The 21,891-nt window shown below is 45.0% G+C and overlaps 1 long non-coding RNA gene across 1 annotated transcript in view; it reads left to right on the top strand.

The window, feature by feature from the left end:
* Positions 1-3,883: 3,883 nt before the first annotated feature.
* LOC139746754 (uncharacterized) overlaps positions 3,884-21,891 on the top strand; it is a 77,149-nt gene continuing 59,141 nt past the window's right edge. The window contains exons 1-3 of the long non-coding RNA XR_011712220.1: positions 3,884-4,025; positions 16,970-17,157; positions 19,283-19,389. This is a non-coding gene — a long non-coding RNA (uncharacterized lncRNA). The remainder of the gene's footprint in view (positions 4,026-16,969; positions 17,158-19,282; positions 19,390-21,891) is intronic.

The following is a 21,891-nucleotide window of genomic DNA, read 5'->3' as shown; positions in this document are numbered from 1 at the left end:
GCAGGTTCCCCAGCAGTGTTGATGGCCAGCAGGTTCCCCAGCAGTGTTGATGGCCAGCAGGTTCCCCAGCAGTGATGATGGCCAGTAGGTTCCCCAGCAGTGTTGATGGCCATCAGTTTCCCCAGCAGTGTTGATGGCCAGCAGGTTCCCCAGCAGTGTTGATGGCCAGCAGGTTCCCCAGCAGTGTTGATGGCCAGCAGGTTCCCCAGCAGTGTTGATGGCCAGCAGGTTCCCCAGCAGTGTTGATGGCCAGCAGGTTCCCCAGCAGTGATGATGGCCAGTAGGTTCCCCAGCAGTGTTGATGGCCATCAGGTTCCCCAGCAGTGTTGATGGCCATCAGGTTCCCCAGCAGTGTTGATGGCCAGCAGGTTCCCCAGCAGTGATGATGGCCAGTAGGTTCCCCAGCAGTGTTGATGGCCAGCAGGTTCCCCAGCAGTGTTGATGGCCAGCAGGTTCCCCAGCAGTGTTGATGGCCAGCAGGTTCCCCAGCAGTGATGATGGCCAGTAGGTTCCCCAGCAGTGTTGATGGCCAGCAGGTTCCCCAGCAGTGTTGATGGCCAGCAGGTTCCCCAGCAGTGATGATGGCCAGTAGGTTCCCCAGCAGTGTTGATGGCCAGCAGGTTCCCCAGCAGTGTTGATGGCCAGCAGGTTCCCCAGCAGTGTTGATGGCCAGCAGGTTCCCCAGCAGTGTTGATGGCCACCAGGTTCCCCAGCAGTGTTGATGGCCAGCAGGTTCCCCAGCAGTGTTGATGGCCATCAGGTTCCCCAGCAGTGATGATGGCCAGTAGGTTCCCCAGCAGTGATGATGGCCAGTAGGTTCCCCAGCAGTGTTGATGGCCAGCAGGTTCCCCAGCAGTGTTGATGGCCAGTAGGTTCCCCGGGTGACCTTGACTGGGGCCTGTGGCAACCGTGCCTGTTTTGGTAGTCGTGTTCCTGATGAAGGAGCCGCTGTGCCCACGGCTGACGTACGTCTCACAATTAATGTTCAAGGAAGAGACGTTGTCTCCTTCATGCTGGCATACTGGCTCTTTATCTTAGCGGATATATATATATATATATATATATATATATATATATATATATATATATATATATATATATATATATATATATATATATGTATATATTGTCACGAACTCAATACTTATTCAGGCCAGGTCGCCAGTAACATATCTGTTACAAATACTACTGACCCTTGTCTTGCAAGGGCGTTATAGATTTGTTGTTTCTCAACTCAGGATGACACAATGATAAAGTTATGGGATTGAATTAAAGACCAGCATTACATTAAATCTACTTATAATGAAAGAATTCAAGTGTACAAAGATAGGTACATAAATCAAGCATGAAACATTACGTTAACACTGAACATAAGATTTCAAGCCAGGAGATCTCTTTCTTGTGACAGTTACGCTTGACGTGACACAAATAACTTCATCGTTACACTTATCTAAACCTGATGTAACACAGTAAACACTTATAGCACAACAATCGGGTAACGGGCTTATAGCAGTAACGGCTTTATAGCACAGCACTCGGGTAACGGGCTTATAACACAGCAGGGCTTACAGGGTTACAGGGTTACGGGTTTACAGGCTACAGCAGGGGACACCAGCCACCTCGCTGGGCTAGAAGAGAGGAATCAAGTCTCAGCGGGTGTTGTGGGTACAAGAAGACAAGCGATCACCCTTGCTGCTATACAACCTTACATTTCGATTGGCTATAGAAATATAGGAGAAATTCTCATTGGTTAGAGGGTCCCAGAGTCTCGGCTAGTTACACTCTCGTAAAATGCTGGGTGGACAGAAACTCCGAGCCAGCCTCTGGCATCACTCCTCGCCCTGATAAGAAATAGATAACAACACACACGTCTTCTTAACAATATATATATATATATATATATATATATATATATATATATATATATATATATATATATATATATATATATATATATGAGAGAGAGAGAGGGTTGAACAGCTATGTCGTGTTGGCGAGGTGTTCGAGCTGGGGTGAGCGACGGCGACTTGATGATCCGAACCGAAGCGTCTCCTGCCTTCCTCGTGTCCAGCCTTGCCAGCCACTCCTACTCCACCATCCTCCCCGACCCACATCCTGGTCCACCATCCTCCCCGACCGACACCCTGCTCCACCATCCTCCCCGACCCACATCCTGGTCCACCATCCTCCCCGACCGACACCCTGGTCCACCATCCTCCCCGACCGACACCCTGCTCCACCATCCTCCCCGACCGACATCCTGGTCCACCATCCTCCCCGCCTGACACCCTGGTCCACCATCCTCCCCGACCGACACCCTGCTCCACCATCCTCCCCGACCGACACCCTGGTCCACCATCCTCCCCGACCGACATCCTGGTCCACCATCCTTCGCGCCAGTCTCCCCGGTCCATCACCCTCCCTGCTTGCCACTCCAGTCCATCACCTCCCTGCTCGTTAACCCGGTCCATAACCTTCCTGCTCGTTAACCCGGTCCATCACCTCCTTGCTCGTTAACCCGGTCCATAACCTCCCTGCTCGTTAACCCGGTCCATAACCTCCCTGCTCGTTAACCCGGTCCAACATCCTACCCAAGGCATGGGGAGTGAGGGGAGCCACAGGGCACATACAGCCACGCATTATGCTCTGTACTCCATTTGATGGACAGCCGACAGACGAGCTAATTGTCTCATGCAGACTTACGTGATGATAATACAAGTTACAGTGGTATGCTGAGGTGGCCCCATATATTCAGGACGTAGGTATAAGCATAGTATAGGATGAGTAAGCGCTCGTGTACACAGAGTTGAGTAATATATGAATTGGTTTACGATGGTGTGAGTTCAGGGTCCTCCGATGTGTCTCCATTGCCTGTGTCATGAGCCAAGTGTTGGATGATGAAAGGGGATTCACAGCGCTATACATGACCACTGGAATCATAGGCATTGAACAACCCACAGTAACCTAATGTGACCTACTCTCACTTCTCTGGTCAGAGATCAGCAAGTGAACATTTCCGACCATAACGTTAGGCAGAAGGCCTGCCACATCTGCCTTCCCAACAATGAACGAGCATGTATAGATCTCCCGGGGCCATGGCCATTGTATGGGAGCGACTTCGTTAAGACATTACCAAGGGTATAAAGTAACCAGTTCTGGGTTAGCGGACATTTACATAGATGATAAGACGGTGCCTGTAACACAGTGGTTAATGTTGTGACGTTCACGAACTTTGCAGGGCTGGAGATGTTAGCGTTAATGAAGTATTTATAGAACTCACAAATCGTGAGACCTGGAGGCCTAAAATCGATGATAGGAAGGCTCTCTCTCTTATGTATTGCTACAGTGTGTGTGTGTGTGTGTGTGTGTGTGTGTGTGTGTGTGTACGTATGTGATACTCCACAATAACTTACACCGAGTTGTATCTACACTCGGATCACGTTCTGCCTGCCAGATATATTTGTAACCCGACCCTAACCCTGACTGCTACACTGACACTGTGTCTCTAGTTCTGGTCTGGTGCTTACGACAGCAGTGTATCGGGCTACAGTAACTACATGTCATTGTATGTGATGCTTAGAGCTGCCTAGTCTCTCTGAGCATCTCTGAGTACAGAGTACGAAGTTGTCACCAATTGGTGCGACTCTACTTGTATTATTGAGGTGCTGATTTGACTTCGGAGGAGAGGAAAACCAAGGGAACCAAATCTCAAGTTCTCTGTCTCTGAAGAATGCTCAGTAAGATTTGTATGCGGTGGACAGTAACGTTACAAATTGGCTTAAAACGGTATAGAAAGCTGAGAGCTGCTCTGGAATCACAGATGAGGAGGCCATGATACGAGTCGTTGATTAGGTACCCCAGTGCCTTGTGGATCTCCACCAACTCACTTCGTGTTTGTGTTCTCCGCTAGTGGATACAACCACCTCCTCTCTTGCTTGCGACACACTTGCTCCTCTGTCTGAAGACGGAGTCCACTAGCCTCCCTGTCTGGAGACAGAGTCGATAGCCGGCCCTTCCAGTATCATGTAAGAAAACTTTAGCAAACACTAGGTCTCGAGTTAGGGACAAGTCATCTAACAAGGTGTTCATGGTTTCTTAATTCATGCTCGCATGCTATTGAGGATTCAACAGATCCTTTTTGAATACCTGAACTTGGTACATCTAAGTTTTAGTGGTCTTCCTGAGTTCAGTTTGAATGTAGGCAGGATCTGCAGGTGTGAGAAAGCTAGCGCCACCCAAGTTAAGATCCGAGAGGTGTATGGCATGGCAATCGATCACAGATCTGATGTACAGGTTATAGAATGTCATAACAACAGTGGTTATTATAACTCCACAGCCTTTTAAGGTACAAGAGCTTTGAGATATATACGGTAGTGTCGCAGGTGTTATTTCAGGTTATTAACACACATGGGATCTGGCGCCACACCTAAACTGCCTTCAACTGTAACACTTCACCTCCATCATTGTGGCTTTAGAAGAGGTTACATACAGTGTTAATCTTTTCACTGTTTGTGAGCATCTGAGGCTTACACGTCGAGATGACATGTCCTCACCGTAGTGAGGACTCAGCAAACTGTGTGAGGAAGTGTTACAGCAGGTGTGCTTCCAAGAGAGACATCATCTGCATAACTGATAACTGCTTCCTCGTCTGTGGTCGTCGGACATTACGTCAGTTTAAGGATCGTAACGTGAAAGAGAGGGCTGGGTATTCCGCCCTGTGAAGTACTAAGATCAAAGTATCTGGTGTCACACGTTGCTCCCCTAAACAAAGCTCCAGATCGTCTCTTACAGAGGGAGACTTGTATCCAGATGAGGAGCTTCCAAATGGCTCCAAGGGAGGTTAGGTGTTCATGTATGATGTCTCGGTTACCAACACCAGATGCATCTTTAACGACTACGAAGACAGTACAGCTGTGTACAGGGTACTCACTAAACTGCTGGGTTCTTCTGCCTAGGACATAACGACTGAAGTTTGAGAACGAGTAATTTCGAATGTGACACCTAAGTCTTGTAAGATATGACCAAAGCACAAAAGAAATTTGGCTGACATTGAAGATACAGTGCATCCGGTCACACCCATGGAGGTTAAGGTCTTAGCGCGTTATGAGCGTGTGAAAGGGAAGGTCAGTGGCTGTAAGGACATGTTTGAAGGGGCAGTAGTCCCAACAGTGTTCTCTGGTTGCCTCGGGTCTTGAATGCGAAGGAAAGGGAGAGAGTGATTGTAGAAGTAATGACACCTGAGGGCGAGAGGCGGGATGAGGGAGTTGATATTGTCAGAGAGAGGTGTGGTGAGCTATGCCTTACTGAGAGGGTCAACTAAGGTGTGCTGAAATGGTTCTGGCGTTTAGAGAGGATGAGTGAAGAGGGGCCGACGTAGAGGATGAACGTGTCGAAAGCGCAAGAGACGGACACTGAGTTGGAGATGGAGCACTATAGAGAAAGATGACGTGGGGTATCGGGGCCTGAATATTGTGGAAAACAAAAGGCGTGTGCTGATCTGAGGTATCGGGGCTTATATACTGTAGGGAGCGAGAGGCGTGCCTTGACTAAGAACAATTGGAACAAAGTAGCACATGGGAGGGTAGGAGCGGGGAAACTTGCTGTTCATGGCCTGGACCAGTGTGCAGGAAGTGACCAAGGTATACCACAGAGTCGTTTGTGGGCCATGACTGTGGCTGGTATGTACTCGTCACTGTTTATTATACGTGGCAAGTACAGACTGGAGGTGAGGCCGTTGCTCTTTTGTTTCTGACTACTTCGCTGGGTTGGGAAAGGCGATCATATATTAAGAATAAATATTATTATTATTATTATTATTATTGTCGTCCTGTTGTTCCATCGGTCCGCCACCCTCCTCCCACTTTCACCTGCCTATTGTGGCTGACGGAAGCGACTGCACTAAATAGTAAGGCGTGGCGACGTGTGTGCAGGCATACTTTCTTTTCCAAATGGTTTTGAAAACACAAGGTGTTGTGCACCATCCTCCTGGACACATGGTACGGAAACGCTACCAGATTGTGTAAGACACGGATGAACGGTACGTGAAACGGAACAAGTACGTCGAGCTGGTAAACAGGCTTCACACATCCTTACAGATGTAATCCATGGTATCATTCTTATGTATTCATTACTTCAATTCTACTGATGATGTTCTCTGGCTGTAAGTGGACAACAAACCAATTGTTTCTGGCAGGGAGAACGTTACTTTTAGGTCTGGCAGCGCGGCGCTCAGTGTTGGCATCAACAATCTACCCCTGCAAATGTAAACAATGGCTGGGCAGCTGAGTTAAAACAGCTGGAAATGTAAAGTTACACTATATCCACGCTCAGAAATAGTTTGCTTTAATCATCGTTTAAGATTAGGTCACAATGCCACAACTACGCTTTACTTGACTGTCAATGCACAACAAAGTCATGACGTAATGTTTGTTGGAGTCAACGTCGTATTCGTTCTCGGAAGGGCTGGGTCGCCCAGGACTACGGTGACATCTGGTTCACATGTAAATAAGTGGCTTTCAAACTGTCGCTACAGCAGCGGCCAAACGCATGGTGGGTAAGATGGACCAAAGTTTGTTCAACACTACTACTAATGATAATAATTATAATAATAATAATAATAATGATAATAATAATGATAATAACTCCAGGGGTATAAGTTTATTTAGTGTGCGTGAGTAGTTGCTTACGAAAGTGGTGGGTGATTAGGAGGGTTGTGACATGCACGGGGTGATCATCAGACTAGGGGGAGGGAACAATGTGGTGCCAGGAGTGGTAGAGGGTGTGGTGATCACGTGCTTGAAGAATGCGAGTGAAAAATCGTATAGAGAAACAAAAGGATTTGTTTATGGCATTTATGGATCTAGGAATAGCACGCGACGAGATTGACAGAGATGCCTTGTAGAAGGTCTTACAAACATATGGTATGGGTGGAAAGCTACTAAAAGCAGTGAGATATTTTTACCAAGAAGGTAAGGCGTGGTGTGTGCCAGTGGTAAAGGAGTACGCGCGTTAGGAGTGAGAGATGTCCCCATGAGTATTTAGTTTGTTAATGGATGAGGTGAAGAAGGTAAAAGTGAATGTTTGGGGGAGAGAGGAACAGGTCTACAGTCTGTCGGTGTTGGTGTGTGTGTGTGTTTACCACTTGTGTGTTACGGGGAGAGAGTTATGCTATCGTGTTGCCCCGCCATCTGAGCCGTGTATATGTGTACCATGTGTTTTACTCCTGCAGTGGGAATGTGTTTGTCTCCTTGTAACTTCCCTGGACGAAAAACAGAGCATTTCAAGTCAGTAGCGAGGATGTTTCTTCATTGGTCTGAAATAAGGGATAGAAGTCATCTTGGATTTCCCTTAATATGGAAGGTAACTCTGGAACTGTGGTGGTTGTCGCACCACTCGAGAAGGATTTAGTTATTTCTATAATGACGGCAGAATCGCTGGAGGTTGCTTGAGTATCCTGGAGTGGCAACCAAAGGTATTCAATTCCGTACGATCTCCATGGTTCGCCCTCCACCATATCATACGAGATACCGTTACATTCCTTTTGATGATCAAAACAGTTAGTTTTGCTATAGCTTTGTTTCAGTTGATTATGAAGGATTGGTTCTCTTGTGTTAGCAATGAGTAAGATAAAGGATGACCGGTCCTCTGAAAGGTTAGTCGTTCTAGTTAAAGTTATTTTTAGTCTTACTAAACTGTAGCGTCTCTCCAGCGACCAGTTTCTCCTGGAAAGGCCACGACTGTGACGCCCAGGGTCCCCGAATGAGGATCGAACATGCGCTATCGCAATTATAACTCTCTAGCTCTGTCTTCCTCAAAGAGTCGAAATGATAATGATATGAAGCCGTAGAGCATTCTGTGGAGGAATCCACCCCTCGCAGGATTCCAGAGGACTCACCTCGAACTTTGGACAGGAAAGGAAGCTTAGACTGACAAGAGATATCTTGCTGCTGACTCTGCAAGGAAATGGGTCTCAAGCATAAAATAGATCTGAAAGCGCTTGGCTGGGGTACATATTGAGGTATCTGCCAACCCCCACCTGAATGGCGCAAAAGGAGTTGTCGTCAATAGAAAATTACTCCGATGAGACACAAGGGGTAAAACTTGCCAGGAAAACAATAACAGAGGTGCAGCGTATGGCTGGATGCCCTGGTGCCAACACCGCCAGAGAGGTATTTCCTTAATGGGATCATGGCAGTATGGTAGGCGACAGACGGCCATCATGACATACCATCTCCAAAACGCTGCTTCACATGCCAAGAATTTGGACATAAGGAAATTCTGTCACAGGCAGGAAGAGATGTGCATCACTTGTGCTGTAATAAAGACTAAATTTCATGAGTGTTACGAGGTCTAGGCTGCCAACTTTACTGTAAAGACGAGCATTTAGCTTCCGACGAAGAGATTACAATAACACACAGTTGAGGAAGGGAAAGGTAACAACCAAAACCAAAGGAGAGTTTTCTTTCCAAGTGAGAATTGTTCATCTTTCAAGATACGTAAGAAACCCTGAGGGACTAGGCTTCGGAAAAGTTGTTAAAAGAGACGCTGCCACAACAACATAAACAACATTCAAATAATAGTGCAGAGTCCCCACAGATTGCTCAAGACGACCAGAGAAAGAACTAGGAGAAACATTTGGTGGAAAATAAGTTTGTAGACAACAGCCGCCTTAGGAACTGCCACTGACCTATCTGAGGGATGTTGAAGTGATGCCTAGTGTCATGCTAAGTTGCTGACCACTGCAAAAATAGAATGACTCCGCCGCCGTAACTTCTCACGTTGTCAACATGATCTAGTGCGAAATGTCTGAGCATTTGAGAATATATGGTCCCCCCCCCCCCGCCCCTTACATTCTCCTTCCATGCCTGATGACTTAAACTGTAATGATATTTGGCTTAAAACTAAAAGATTAGACAACATGGAAGCATAGAAGAGAGAAGAAGGATTGTTGACAAATGTAATACAAGAGAGTATGGAGGCACTTGCTTCCTGGATGTTTCAAGGTCTCAAAACAAAATTCTTTCTCACAGAAAAATCACCCTGAGAAAACAGTTCAATCTGCTTAAAATGTAATTAATTAAAAAAAAAAAACTGAGATTAGACAACATGGAAACAAAGACGGGATAGGAAACTATATCGTACTGAACATACAATAGTAAGAGTTACTGGCATCTGTTGTGGACCACCACACAGTGTGGCGGCCGACGTCACCCTTCTGCCCTTGCCAAATTATGACATGCTGGGCAGCGCACATCCTTCATGCGCAGCTCGTACGCATGCGTACTTGTTCCGTAGCCATTTATTCTGCATGTCAGGCATTTCTCTTGACAGCGGAACCATCTTACACGTCAGGAATGCAGACCCTATTAGGTTCGGTTTCATATCTTCCCTTATACTCTCTCTCATGTGCTGTCTTCTTTTTCATTTTGATATAGACTTATACAGTCTTTCTTTGACCTACATTTCTCATTCAAGACCTGGCCTCGATAAAAGGCGCCCATGAGAATCACCCGAAGTTATGCTGAGACATCACTACATTTGTTTTGAAAATGGCTGATCAGCATTGGTAGTATAGCATGCTGATCAGCATTGGTAGTAGAGCATGTTGATCAGCATTGGTAGTATAGCATGCTGATCAGCATTGGTAGTATAGCATGCTGATCAGCATTGGTAGTATAGCATGCTGATCAGCATTGGTAGTATAGCATGCTGATCAGCATTGGTAGTAGAGCATGCTGATCAGCATTGGTAGTATAGCACGCTGATCAGCATGAAACGTACGCTCATTCCTGGAGAAGTGAGCCTGGTGGTTGGCAGCAAGACACACGCTGGAACCTGAGCCACAGGAAGACATTCCGTTGAGAGAAATAGAAAAAGAATAAGAAATAAAGAGACAGAAATGTGGTGTAACATATGGCTGACCTGAGGGTGAGGAGGCCTACACCATTGTGGTGGGAGGAGGTGGTGGCAGTTGGGACAGGCACAGTGCCAGTACCTGTGTGGGGGAGGTACTTCAGGTAACCACTGCCAACCACTGCCAACCACTGCCACCACCACCCTCCAGCAGCAGCCAAGGTCGGTCACCCTTCCCTCTCCTGGTAGACCCATCCACCATCACGTCATCAAGACTTGTTTACACATATTATCATTAAAAAGATGCGGTACCCAAGTACCACATGCGCCCAGACCAAGCCATCATTGCCAGCACATTCTGGGTAACAACCACATGCATGGGGTTCACATGGGTGGTGAGGTAACAGCCTGGTGCATGGGGTTCACATGGGTGGTGAGGTAGCAGCCTGGAGCATGGGGTTCACATGGGTGGTGAGGTAGCAGCCTGGTGCATGGGGTTCACATGGGTGGTGAGGTAGCAGCCTGGTGCATGGGGTTCACATGGGTGGTGAGGTAGCAGCCTGGTGCATGGGGTTCACATGGGTGGTGAGGTAGCAGCCTGGAGCATGGGGTTCACATGGGTGGTGAGGTAGCAGCCTGGAGCATGGGGTTCACATGGGTGGTGAGGTAGCAGCCTGGTGCATGGGGTTCACATGGGTGGTGAGGTAGCAGCCTGGAGCATGGGGTTCACATGGGTGGTGAGGTAACACCCTGGTGCATGGGGTTCACATGGGTGGTGGAGTAGCAGCCTGGAGCATGGGGTTCACATGGGTGGTGAGGTAACAGCCCTGGTGCATGGGGTTCACATGGGTGGTGGAGTAGCAGCCTGGAGCATGGGGTTCACATGGGTGGTGAGGTAGCAGCCTGGAGCATGGGGTTCACGTGGGTGGTGAAGTCTATACTATATAAAGTTGCCTGACGCACGATGACTAACCCCTATTAACGCAGCAGTGGCCAATAATAATTCATCCACTTCTTTAGCAAGATAGAAGAAATTCATGGTCGCTGGGGTGATATATTCTCGGGAAAATATGTTGCTGTTGAGCGGGATGGTGTTGCCGGCAACATATTAGGTATGAAGAGGAAAAAAAGTGGTGGGAATGAGTGGTTGTACCACTGAAAAGTACCATTCCACCGTTCTCCACAGGAATGAGCAGACGAGGTCTAAAGAGGTCTGAATCTGCTAGTAATCTTTGACAAGTCAACATAGAATGGTGAAAATGTTTGAGTGAGTGAGTCATCTTCAGCATCTGGTGTAGTAGTAGTAACGTGCACGGTGTGAGGCAAATGGTGAGGAACATCATGTTACAGTCGTCATGTACCATAAGGCAAAAAACCCTCACATGAAAGCAACAAAGATAAGGAGGTTGTGGGATTAAACGTACCAGAGTCGGACTCTTGGAGAAGTTGGACTAGAGCCTCAGCTTTCACGTGCTCCCCCTCTCCCCCATTCTTCGCTTGTCCCCTCCCCTTTCCCCTCCTCTTCCCCCCCTCCTCCCCCTTCGCTTGTCTCTTCCCCTCCCCTCCTCCTCCTCTTCCCCTCCCCACATCTTCCCTGTTTCACCCTGTGTTGTGTACCACAAAGAAACTGGGCCACTGTACGCTTTGTCCTGGTCTTGGGTGTTCATTTATACGAGATCATCACAGCTTTTTAAGTACTTGTCCTAGATTTTCGGTTCCATTCAGTCGAACACCAAACTCTGTGAGCACCAGACCCTCTCAGATGGAGTTTTCTTTTTATCATTAACGTCTCCGGTAGCTTTCCATCTCGCTCAAGACGAGAGTGTGGGGCGCGACGTCTCTAGTTATGCGAGCGAGGCCCCGTCGAGAGAGGCCACCGAGCCTGGCTAGGCTGTACGAACTCGACGGATGAACACCTGAGTCTTGCCTTGCATACCTTCCCTCTGGTCTCCCCCGACGGATGAACACCTGAGTCTTGCCTTGCACACCTTCTCTCCCCCGACGGATGAACACCTGAGTCTTGCCTTGCATACCTTCCCTCTGGTCTCCCTCACCCACAGACGGGATATCTAGCGACCCCAGACAGACTCGTATGAAAAGATGGTAATCATGGAAAAGAATTATTATTATTATGCCCAAGGAAACAATCTATTCTAGTAGTCGAGAAATTATAGTAATGTGTGGGGCCAATATGTGTGTTTAGATAATCTTTAATGTTATAACATTGTCTCTTGAATAAGGGAATGAGGAACACTCTTGTCTTGCCTGAGGGACTGAGGAACAAGGATCGTGTACTGCGCCTCACCCCAGGTGGGTCAGTAGGTGTCACGTGTGTCCGGGACAAGCGATGGATGATGAACACTGCTGAGGGCTCTCGTGTCGGAGGCGGGTGTGGACGACCATGGTACGAGAGAGAGAGAGAGAGAGAGAGAGAGAGAGAGAGAGAGAGAGAGAGAGAGAGAGAGAGAGAGCATGGCCTGCGTCACGCGGGGGAGATGTAACCCTATGGTCACGGACTGATTACGACAGTGTCACACACACAGCACACCTCCCACCATCCCCCGCTTCCCACCTCCCGCCCACCTCACATCTCACACCTTCTCGCTCACCTCACACCTCCCTGCCTGTCTCAAACCTCACACCTGCCGCCCACCTCACCTCTACCGCCCACCTCACACCTACCGCCCACCTCACGCCTGGCCGCCCACCTCACACCTCACACGTTTGTAATCATCATCTCATTTACCTTTGTTAGTATCCTTGGGCACATGAGTGACGGGTTCCACCGAAATATGTCCAGCACGGCAGGGGTGCCGCTTGCATACATCACCGTCCAGCACGGCAGGGGTGCCGCTTGCATACATCACCGACCAGCACGGCAGGGTTGCCGCTTGCATACATCACCGTCCAGCACGGCAGGGGTACCGCTTGCATACATCACCGTCCAGCACGGCAGGGGTGCCGCTTGCATACATCACCGTCCAGCACGGCAGGGTTGCCGCTTGCATACATCACCGTCCAGCACGGCAGGGGTGCCGCTTGCATACATCACCATCCAGCACGGCAGGGGTGCCGCTTGCATACATCACCATCCAGCACGGCAGGGGTACCGCTTGTATACATCACCGACCAGCACGGCAGGGGTGCCGCTTGCCTACATCACCGACCAGCACGGCAGGGGTGCCGCTTGCATACGTCACCGACCAGCACGGCAGGGGTACCGCTTGCATACATCACCGACCAGCACGGCAGGGGTGCCGCTTGCATACATCACCGTCCAGCACGGCAGGGGTACCGCTTGCATACATCACCGACCAGCACGGCAGGGGTGCCGCTTGCATACATCACCGTCCAGCACGGCAGGGGTGCCGCTTGCATACATCACCGACCAGCACGGCAGGGGTGTCAGTTGCCGCTTGGGTCTTTTCTGGATGTCCTAGAGTCTGTGGAGCTAAAGAAACTATGTCCATAGCGCTGAGTAGAACACTACTGAGAACAGTGTTGTGGAAGGAGGAGGAGGAGCAGGAGCAGGAGCGATGTCCGAGGCTGTAGAACACGCTCAGAGCACGAAGACTGAGGCAGAGCAACAGATACGTGGTACATTGTGGCGGCGAGAGGACGAAACAGCCCAGCCAGTACATCACTGTGGACACGAATGCTAAGTGAGGGAAAACAGGAAACTGAAAGTAAATATATACAAATGCAGATGGACCAGTTGTACGTGGTGAAGAGTTTGAATTCAAGGATCGAATTAGGGAAAGTGTGAACACTTATTCTGTCCAGAGGAATACATGACTGCAAGGAGGAATAAAGAAGAGAGAGGAGAGATTCTTAAATGTAAAGCAGTACTGGTAGATGACCCATTCAGTATCTAATCCAAAGAGAAGCTATAGAGCAGAAGTGTATAGCGGTAAGGATGATATAATATCTTCTAAAAGAAATAATTAATGAAACCATAATTATTTGATACTAAAGAAACCATCGAGATGGTTCATGATGCGGTGAAACATGTACTTCTCAGTGATGGTCAAGTGTTTATAGTGGTGGATTCCATTCAAATAATTTCGAGTCTCGTGGTGACGGGGGAGTCAAGGGGACACCAGATCTGAAACTGTATACACGAGATAATCTCTATGCCAGCTTGTCACTGACCACATTGTGATCAGAGGGACGGATATACCATCATCGCTGGGTCTTCTCGTCACACATAGTTATTAAGAATGTCATGTATGATACACCAACTGGGAAAAAAAGTGATCATATCATGCAGCTAGAGTTCGATGATATATGGTAAATGAGGACAAGAGCAGCGGTGAAACACCCTGACCCAAAGTGGAGACACGATTGCGGTAACGAAACCGAACGCGACAACTTCTGTGTCAACACGCACAGGAAATTGAGTTAAGTTGCCAGGAACCACGACATGGTGTTGGATGGCTCAGTGAAACTTACGAGGAAGGAAGAAAAAAAAGATGTGCCTCGGTAAATGACGTCAAAAAGTGAGGATGGACTGTGACAGACGACACCCCAGCTAGTCAACACTTGTAAGGTATAAGGTTGAAGAGAGCGGGAGAGAAATATAAACAGATGAGAAAGGAAGAAACAAAGAAACCTTGAAAAGAGTATTGTGGACAAGACATGAGATAATCCTAAACTTTTTCACGAATTCATCTGGATTAAAGTGTCAGATAAAGAACAGAGAATCGGGTTGTGGGACCTACAGGCAACAGCTGTCAAGGATGGTGTAATGATATGCCAGGAACGACATGATGAGTTTTAAAGTGGATGATAGTAACAGCCCAACGCCTGTGCCATGGAATGGAAGGGAGGTCCTGGTGAACACTGGAACCTCTTGAAAAGACATCAAAGAAAATACTGAAGGATTTTGACCCATACAGAGTTCATGGCCTTGATAAGAGTTCACCCTTTGTGAAACCACTTTGAAATATTGTTCAAGATGTCCTTTGAGAACAGTCAAGATGTCGCAGGAGAACGATAAAATGATTAGGGAATGGGAAAGGGCAAAAGGGCAAAACCCAGACCTATTTTTAAAAAAGGAGACGAGAAGGATGCAGATATATTCAGGTAGGCCATGACCAGGGTCTCTGAAGCTCTGGAAAACATAATAACAAAGTATACAAATGGCTTCTTGCAAAGGAGAAGCTATCCAAGCATGAGACAGTAAGGTTTTAGAGAGAGGAGATCTTTGGTGGCAATCCTCTTTGATTTCTACGAGAGAGTGAGCTCAGATTTAGACAAAAGGGAAAACTGGGTGGCTTATCTTTATCTGAATCGCTAGAAAGCATTTTGTTACCACATCGGAAGTTCATAAAAAAAGCTGGATGCTCAGATAGGAATAAAAGATGATGCTGATTTGATAGAGAGAAGGGAACAAATGACACATGTCAGAGGAGCCTTCTCGAAATACACTGAGGCACTACTGGTGTGCCACTACTTTTCTTCATCTTCAAAAATGACTCGCCAGAGGGGCTGAACTTCTACCTGAATATGTTTGCTGATGATACCAAAGTCATGAGGGAAGCTAAAACCGAAGAGGATTGCAACAGCCTACAAGGGGACCTCGACAAACTCCAAAGTCGATCTGTTACATGGCTGATAAAATTCAGGCCAGAATAGATGCGACGTAATGTGGATGGGATACACCAGAAGAAGGCTTCGATATGAATATTACATAGCAGGAAATAAGCTGCAGAAATCTGCTTTTGAGAGAGACATGGGAGTTGACATTGCTCCTAACCTGTCGCCAGAACCCCACATTAAGAAAACAATACAGGCGACGAACTGAGCCTGGCAAATGTTAGAATAGCATTCAAATATCTGGATAGGGCAATATTCAGCAAGCTATTCTCATCCTACATTAGAGGACAAAACTAGAACATACTCCTTATGTTTGGTCAACGCACTGAAGAACGAACACAGAAGGTCCATGGGAGAGGCAACAAAGATGGCAACAGAATTAAGAGAGTAGAGTTAAAGGTTAGAAGCCATACAGTTGTCTACCATGAAAGGAAGGACAACAGAGGTGACCTGATTACAACCTTGAAGTTTTTACGCCGAATTGATGTCAATAGCAAGTTGTTCTTCGAGAGATGTAAGGATAGAATAGCCAGAGCCAGGTGATATGAAAGTATGCGGGAAATCAGTTAGGAAAGAGGTAGAAAAATGCATTTTCTTGTAAGGGTTATAAACGAATGGACCAACCGAATGATGGCTACGTAAATGTGGACAGCATACATTATGAACATATCATTAAAGTTATGACTGTGATGAATGTGCAGAGCAGCGGCTGTGTTGGGTGTACACACCAGCGGCTGTGTTGGGTGTACACATCAGCGACTGTGTTGGGTGTACACACCAGTGACTGTGTTGGGTGTACACATCAGCGACTGTGTTGGGTGTACACATCAGCGACTGTGTTAGGTGTACACATCAGCGGCTGTGTTGGGTATACACATCAGCGACTGTGTTGGGTGTACACATCAGCGGCTGTGTTGGGTGTACACATCAGCGGCTGTGTTGGGTGTACACACCAGCGGCTGTGTTGGGTGTACACACCAGCGGCTGTGTTGGGTGTACACACCAGTGACTGTGTTGGGTGTACACACCAGCGGCTGTGTTGGGTGTACACACCAGCGACTGTGTTGGGTGTACACAGCAGCGGCTGTGTTGGGTGTACACATCAGCGACTGTGTTGGGTGTACACATCAGCGGCTGTGTTGGGTGTACACACCAGCGGCTGTGTTGGGTGTACACACCAGCGGCTGTGTTGGGTGTACACACCAGCCACTGCAAGAAGCACCAAACGAGACAGCTAGTGGGCAGCCGTGAGCCAAGCCCAGGCCACTCCCACATCACGGTTAAGTGAGACAAACCTCACGTTATGTTTACTTATGTTCCTCTCTCTGGTGTGAGGAGGTGGGTCCTCCAGGGTACTGGACGTCCCTCCTGCTGGAGGAGAGGTCTTCACATCGCCTCTGCCTCCTGTTCCTGCTGCAGGATGGTACGTAATGTTGGCCAGACTAAGACGTTGTTGGTTCATTCGTGTTTATTGAGAAAAATAATTTCGGATTTAATTGCCCCCCCTTTTTTTTTCTAGATGGAGGAGGAGAAGGAGGTATTGTTGTGGTGTGAGGGCTGACACGTGGCGTCAGGAGGCGCCCTGCCCACGCGCCCATGCCACCCGGGGCCGCTCCACCAGCTGACGTCTTCCCCCAGATGTTTATAACCCGCCCAGCATGTCATCTCTGATGTTTCTTCTTCTCGCTCACAATAGCCACACCTCAGGTAAACGTACAGGTTACGAAAATCAACTAATGATTTCCGCAAAAAAAATTATTCATTGAAAAAAAAGGTGACAAGTTACCAAAGAAGAGCACAAAAATGACAGTATCTTCATATACATACACATACATACATACATACATACATACATACATACATACATACATACATACATGCATACATACATACATACATACATACATACATACATACATACATACATACATGCATACATACATACATACATACATACATACATACATGCATGCATACATACATAAATACATACATACATAGAGATGCATTTGCTGGTAACTACGAGGAAAAATGAAGCACAATAAGCCAGGTGCACTTTCGTGTGTGATCACATCGTCAGGGGAGACACCAGAATGAGATCATTCTTGTGTTTCTCCTGACGGTGATTATACATGAAAATGCACCTGACTTGTGCTTCATTTTAACTTGTGGTTGCATCATTGCAACCTTCGAGGAGGAAGAGAGGAGAGTGTAGCAGGGGTGTGTAATGTCCCCATGGTTGTTTGATTTGGTTATGGATGGGTTGGTTAGGGAGGTAGATGCAAGAGTTTTGGAGAGAGGGGCAAGTATGCAGTCTGTTGTGGATGAGAGGGCATGAGAAGTGAGGCAGTTGCTGTTCGCCGATGATAGCGCACTGGTGGCTGATTCGAGTGAGAAACTGCAGAAGTTGGTGACTGAGTTTGGAAAAGTGTGTGAAAGGAGAAAGTTGAGAGAAACTCTGAATAAGAACAAGGTTATTAGGTTCAGCAGGGGTGAGGGACAAGTTAATTGGGAGGTAAGTTTGAATGGAGAAAAATTGGAGGAACTGAAGTGTTTTAGATATCTGGGAGTGGACTTAGCAACGAATGGAACCGTGGAAGTGGAAGTAAGCCATAGGGGTGGGAGAGGCGGCGAAGGTTCTAGGAGCGGTGAAGAATGTATGAAAAGAGAGAAAATGTTATCACCGGAGAACAAAAATGGGTATGTTTGAAGGAATAGTAGTTCCCAATAGCGTCCTAGCTACGTCTTTTCGTTGTATATCAACTGTTATATTTCTTTCTTGTGTCTCCCCTGATGGTGTGATCATTACTCGAAAGTGCACTTGGGAACTTATTGTGTTTTATTTCCCCGTAGACAAAAAAGGAATACATATATATATATATATATATATATATATATATATTATCCCTGGGGATAGGGCAGAAAGAATACTTCTTACGTATTCCCTGCGTGTCGTAGAAGGCGACTAAAAGGGGAGGGAGCGGGGGGCTGGAAATCCTCCCCTCTCATTATTTTTTTTTTTAATTTTCCAAAAGAGGGAACAGAGAAGGGGGCCAGGTGAGGATATTCCCTCAAAGGCCCAGTCCTCTGTTCTTAACGCTACCTCGCTAACGCGGGAAATGGCAAATAGTTTAAAAAAAAAATTTATATATATATATATATATATATATATATATATATATATATATATATATATATATATATATATATATATATGTTTCTATGAGTCCACGGGCAAAATGAAACGCGATAAGTTCCCAAGTGCACTTTCGAGTAACAATCACATCATCAGGGGAGACATGAGAGAAATATAACCGTCAGTTGATATACAACGAAGAGACATAGCTAGGACGCCATTTGGTGTGTGTGTGTGTATATATATATATATATATATATATATATATATATATATATATATATATATATATATATATATATATATATACACACACACTTGTTCGCATTCCCGTTTTAGCTAGGTAGCGCCTAGTAAAGTCGAAAAAGCCACATCCGTCCTCATCCATTGTCTAGCAGTCAAGTATACCGAAACCAAAGCTCCATATACACAGCTAAGACCAATTTCCAGATTATATGTAATATCTCTCATATGATTAATTGTGGTATTGTATTATATTTGTATTAAAATTTGAAGAGGTAAATTGCAAGTATCTTCATGCACTTTGAAATACCATAGCCGCTCCAGTTGTGAACGTTAAGGCAAGTCCAAAAAAAGATTTAAACATTGGTTATGATATACTGATGTATTTACGACAGTAACGCCATCTCATCGTCGCTCTTCCCAACTAAATTGATGCCAAATGTCGCCTTTCAGGACCCCGCAACATGCCTGAGTGTACCTTCCTAGCTAAGATGTTCCTGAGCTGTGACGTAGTCTGTCGAGAGCGATTACATCGCTCTTATTTTTTTACTTCTCCCTCGGTAAGTTAAGATCCTTTATGTCTTTTTCATGGTATTTTTTTTTTTTTTACAATTCTTTCAAGATTTTCTTTTCCATTTAATGAGAAATTGTTTTTTTTTTATGCTTTGACTTACTTCATCACTGTTAAAGATGTACGTACGAGCGGTGTTTGGGAAGGTAAAATATTTGGTTTAGAAACACACACACACACACACACACGTATATATATATATATATATATATATATATATATATATATATATATATATATATATATATATATATGAGGATTCAGTAGCCAGCAACCATGTCGTACGTAGAATGAAGAGAGACTATGAATGAGATGCCATGAAAGTTACAGTATTATGATTTTCTCATATATTTTTGTAATATATAACACTTTACCTTATAAGGCATTTTAAAAAATAGAGAAAACTCTTTAATTCGAAACTTATTTGAGTCGAAGTTTGAGATATTAATTATTCATATTCATAATATTCATTGACATATGGATAATACGTCAAGGAGGATATGCAAATATGTTTGCCCAGTCTCTGAGCAATAACATTGTTTAATTTGTTTTATATATTTATCATTATGTAATTATCCTATTTTGTTATTAGATCTTTTTTTTTAGCAGGTTTGTCAATGAAATTTACTTCCAGCAATGTTACTGCATTTCTGCTTACCTGTTCCTTATCATGTCTGATTACATTAACACATGTGTGTGTTTAAACTTATAATAATTTTGTATTTAATTGTGGTTGGACCAAGATTATATTTTTAACAATGGTTGTGGGAAGTTATAAGATGTTAAAAATGTTGTCGTAGTGCAGTTTAACATAGTTTAAGACCTACTGTTATTTTCTGATATATATATATATATATATATATATATATATATATATATATATATATATATATATATATATATATATATATATTATTATACTTTGTCGCTGTCTCCCGCGTTTGCGAGGTAGCGCAAGGAAACAGACGAAAGAAATGGCCCAACCCACCCCCATACACATGTATATACATACGTCCACACACGCAAATATACATACCTGCACAGCTTTCCATGGTTTACCCCAGACGCTTCACATGCCTTGATTCAATCCACTGACAGCACGTCAACCCCGGTATACCACATCGATCCAATTCACTCTATTCCTTGCCCTCCTTTCACCCTCCTGCATGTTATAGTATTAGTGTCTGAGGTCACACACACACAAAATGCTAACCTAACTCCCACAAAGACCAGTTATTATTAAACTCAAAAACCCTTCTGTGATATGTGAAAGCCCTGACTGGAATTCACTACATTATGTATAACTTTTCTGATCCAGCTTAAAATGAAATTAAATATAACTTAAGCCTAATCTACATACCTTGCTAATAAAGAAACAGCCTATGTATTTCTGGTTGTCTAGATTTTTGTTAGGTTAGGTTTTGCTTAATTAAGTTGGATAAGTTTTCTCCACTTTTTCGTTCAGAAAGAGACTCAAAAATTTTATAACTTTTGCAAAATTATAATTCTTCATAATATAATTAATGAATGAGATTATATAGCAGTACTATGCGCTGCTTCATAATTTTCCCCATTACCAATACAGAAGTAATTTTAAATGTTTCTTTGTACCTATGGTACTTAATATCTTCATAGAGAAGATATTTTACTTTTGATTTACTAGGTTATAGGAATAGCAATAATTCTTTAATTTAAATTACATTTGATAGCACAACAGTAGCAATATAACTGGAGGCAGTGCAGAAAAGTCATGTACTGTAAGAATACCTGTAGTTTTGTCAAATGATTTTAAGAGCATTACTTATATGTGATCCCATAAGTCTGGTAGGCGAATGCAGTTATATATGACATATCTTCAGGCAGTTATGTTATCGTAAGTGGTTTGTGAATGAGGCTAACTGGAAAGCTAGGAAGACATTTTATGCATCTAGTAACAAAAATGTGGAAAATGATGATAGGTTTAGTGTTGCCCTCTTTTCCTAACTTAGCTAATGTAAGACAAGTACTGTAAAGCAGTGCTTTTAATGTTGCATTCCGGTATATTAATGCTATCAGTAAGACTTTATTCAAAAGTAGGCCAAATTATCAGAAAATTGGGAGTGTATACACCATCAAATGTAAGGCATGTAAAGATGTAATATATTGGCCATACCAGTAAAACAATAACTGAGAGATGCTATTGGCACTGTCATTCATTATGCAAAGATAACTGCAAAAATGCAATTACTAAACACTAACATGAAAAGGATCACCTGGTAGACCTTAATCATCCACTCACATTGTACACCTTTTCTGGTTATGCTAACCATAACGTCATTGAATCTGTCTTAATTCCTAATATTAAGAACTTTAATTTGTCCCCAGGTAACTTTAAAGCACATCCTATTATCAAGCAGGTCATTATAAAGAATTATCATGAAACGATAACAGAAGGAAAAGAGTTGAAGACACATCTTGTTACCCAGGCCAACCCCCTGCTCACAACCACCCC

Source organism: Panulirus ornatus, chromosome 66, assembly GCF_036320965.1.
Source record: "Panulirus ornatus isolate Po-2019 chromosome 66, ASM3632096v1, whole genome shotgun sequence".
NCBI classification, from domain to species: domain Eukaryota; kingdom Metazoa; phylum Arthropoda; class Malacostraca; order Decapoda; family Palinuridae; genus Panulirus; species Panulirus ornatus.
The sequence above is the reverse complement of the archived record's forward strand: the minus strand, read 5'-3'. Positions and strand labels throughout refer to the sequence as shown.